The sequence below is a fragment of the Diachasmimorpha longicaudata genome, chromosome 14, assembly GCF_034640455.1.
Source record: "Diachasmimorpha longicaudata isolate KC_UGA_2023 chromosome 14, iyDiaLong2, whole genome shotgun sequence".
Lineage (NCBI taxonomy): Eukaryota > Metazoa > Arthropoda > Insecta > Hymenoptera > Braconidae > Diachasmimorpha > Diachasmimorpha longicaudata.
In genome coordinates, this window is record NC_087238.1 from 3,022,660 (window position 1) to 3,026,610 (window position 3,951).

The following is a 3,951-nucleotide window of genomic DNA, read 5'->3' on the forward strand; positions in this document are numbered from 1 at the left end:
TAATTGTATTATATTATATTATATTATATGTTAGGGTTTGAATCAAGTGGCAATTATAACCTACACTTGTAATCTCTAATTATTCAAGGTTCATTCTTATTCTAATTCTATCGCTGATCTAAATATCGGGCTTTACCTTTTGTTCTTCATCCATTACCTGCTTTTTCAATCTAACTACGTCATCGTAAATCAAATCGGTTATCATCCTTAATAACAATTATATAAAGAAGTCTTCAGTTTGTTATAATAATAAAAGGGTCCTCTGACAGACCTGTGGTGCTCTATTCATTTCTTTAATAATTAAATCGCAACTCATCATAATTCTAACATTATATTATATTATATTGTTATATCCAGCGAAGAATAAAGACGACACAGGTTGCTAAATGTTTGGGGCGGTTTATTAATTGCAAGAAGTATTATGATGTGTCATGTAAGAGCTCCGAAGACAGACCGACCAAGAATAATGTTATCCAAAAGACAGTCGTTCTTCTGGCCAAGTTCAGATCATAGACAAATGAACGAGTACTCGAAGGGGGACACGTAACAATATTATATTATACGAGACCGAACGCGCGCTGCAGCGTGCGGAAAATGAAGGATGAGTTTTGTTTCTGTCATATAAATCAATTTGCTTCACCTTTGATTCGTCCGAAAGCATTTGACATCAACACTTGAATCATAGCGAGTGAGTGATCAACACTTGAATCTCTCTCTCACGGTGAATCATAACGATCTTTACATTATGTTTTAAAATTAGCGCCTAAAATTTAAACGACCAATAGGATACTGGCTACATCTTTGCGAGATTTCGATTCGATTCGAGATTTTCGATACGATGTGTGGCTCTCCGTTTTAGAATAGGATTATATAAAATATAATACATAATTTGCTAGATTTATTCACTTTTTTTTTAATCGGTAAGCTTCCTCTATGAACCTATGATCATATGCGTCGGCTATTTTTGTTGTTCAGTAACGTTACGTGTAGTTCGTTTTCCCCAGATTGTTGTAGAGGTCTGACTGTTGTTGACTATTTTGGACAGTACCATAAAATCTGGTCTGAGTCTTGAACTTCAGGTCCACATGGGCAGTTCGGATCATCAATTATCCCAACTCTATCCAGGGAGGCCGCAAGTTGGTAATGGTTGGCTGTCAACTGATTCACAGTTACCATAGCTTCTCTTCTTAATTTACAGTTTTTAAGCTACGTTTTTGCGGACTCCCTGAAGTATGAAGTGAAAACTACCGAAGCTTTCTTTTCATAACGCTCGACGCCTGATCTACGATACTTGTCTTGCTTGCCTGATGAGTTCTTCGCTTTTGAAGTAGTTCCTCAGGTCGGTGTATGGAATTCGGTAATTCTCCGACTTATGAGAATCGGTTTTGTGTGTTGACTTATCGATATCTAGTTGTTTAATACCTACAATGCTACGGTTTAAGAGAATCCAAACGATTGTTTCCTCTGCTTTTATTCGCGGAGATTTCACATAGTATTTGATGTGATAGAAATAAGACATAAGTAATGATCTTTCGTTGGATTAGAAGTACAGAGGTGACTTGGTTCCTCTCGATTGTGTGCTACATTTCCCCAAGAGTTTTCGCAGTTCTGTTTGATTTGTTTCAACTATTCTAGGAGAGTATGTTGGGGATATTTATACGACGTTCTGATGTTAGGATTCCGTATGTGACATTGACTCAGAATATGGGTTAATTTGTTTGCGGAGAATTTTGTTGTTAGTGCTTTGAGTCAGTCCGCGATTGGTTTGATTTTAGTTTGTTTATATAGGAGTGTGTTTGGGGCGGGTTATCTGGGAGTCTTTGTTTCTTCATTTTTCTTAGGGTGGATCTTTCGCATATGTTGATAATTTTTTGGGTGCCGGTCTTGCGAACAGAAGGAGTGGGCAAAGAGAAATATTTTTAAAAAATTACCTTTTTTTTCGGTAATTCTAGTGCGAATTGCGATTGTCGAAAATTTTACGGAACTGCCACGGATTTTTTCCCAAAAATTCCGTAATTTTTTACTAAATCGACTGTGAAAAATTACGATACTGTCATTGTTAGAACCCTGTATATGTGCACGTGATTATTTTATATATTCAGTATCGTGGCATTTGAAGCAATAGTTATTAAATTGTATAAAATTCCAAAGCTCATCTCCTAGGACATATTGTAAAAGAAATGTTGGCTGCATGCGTCCGCCACTTAGGCCACGCCATGAAGTCCAATTTGAAACCAAGAGTCAGGTAATACCATAACCTCACCATTAACTTTAGTTTAGATTAGTTTACACAACCAAATAATAAGAAAATTTAAAGTTAATATGGCTCCCTCTTGCCAGAAGAAGTAGTGCGACCCTGAATGGGTTTGTAAAATTAGTTTTGAGTTAGTTACATTCGAACATTCGAAGGAAGAAGTAGTCTCTTCTAATCTATTGTCCACAATACCAACTTGGTATAATAAACTTTATACCTCACAAGTGCAAAATTCCCTTTATCATTTCAAGGCGCATCCGTCTAATTTCGCGTGCGCAGCATATACACGATTTCAACGAATGTGTAAAGGTTTCGTGTCATATGCCTATACGCTTCTAAACAGTCACGTAAATTTGCCAGTCGATTCCGTAATCGGTGGGCGACCTGGGAGTTCCTTAATTTTTACGGAATATTTATGGATGTGTGGATGACCGTAGTCTAGAATTGGGCAGTAAATGACTTCATATGTTTTCGCGATGTCAACTGCTATTTCGCGCATAATATGATTCCTTATACGTGTGAAGGACGGAATGGGGACCTGTGTCATGGCTAATTGTAAAATATTGGATTTTCTTTTCAGGACAAGTCACTACTGTTCTATTTTCTTATTTACCAACGGATCGTTAAATTATGACAATTATTTCATTAATCTGTCATTCTCTCTCCACCCCCGCCCCTCGCAATTCCATCCGAAATAACATTTTTTATTTTGGAATAACAAAGTTCATCCTTAATTTCCACGATTAGTTTTAAAGAGCAGGAGAATTGTAGGATTTTATACTGGAATAGTATGAGTATTTTTTGATGCTGAAATCATATTTGTTTCATAACTAATACGCTCATGTCAACCAAGATGACGGTTCGTGATGGAGAGAGTAATAATTCACAAATTATGCAATTAAGTGATATTTAGTTAAAATTATCTCATCAGAAAGAACGAAACCTGGAGTCATAGATATGAAATATTGAGTGAAACTCATCAGACAAAATCCTAAATTCTGAGTTCAGTTTCGATCCGCGACGAATGTAGAACACATGACAATAGGAAATTAGTGAAATATATCGTTAGTCGACTATCATAAGTTAAAGAACATTAAAGTAGACATTATGATTCGATTATTAATTATATAAGGAGAGCTTTTGGTAAATGTTATCGAAACGTTAAAGTGTTTGAAAAATATTCGATTTGAAATTGGGACATAACCAGAATATATGAGCTCGGATGTCTAGCTCATTTATCGCAATTATATGAAATCATTATTCCAATAAATTACCTGATTAACGAATGTTAATCGACTTTATGAAAGGAACACGTGTTTTCCACACCTACCTAAGATTAAGGAAAGAAAGCAAAAGAGTCACCAGAGAACCTGTTATCAAACGAAATGATTCGACGAGGCGCAGGCATAAATTTTCGAATGTACTTGTTAATAATAAATTTGATGATCTCGATTTCTCACACCGAGAGTGCAATTGGTGGAGACGTATACTCCTATGCTCAGGATTTCAATGAAGAACGTAAACTTTCACACTGAACCTTATCTTGAAAACAGGTCTGACATATTCAGTAGAATAAAACGGACGCACATGAATTTCTAAAAGTGTTAATGCAGGCTAATAATCAAGACGGAGGTCATGTATAGATAACAGTCTATTAACAGACCAAGGTAATTTCTCTTCAATGAGTTGAAGTTTTT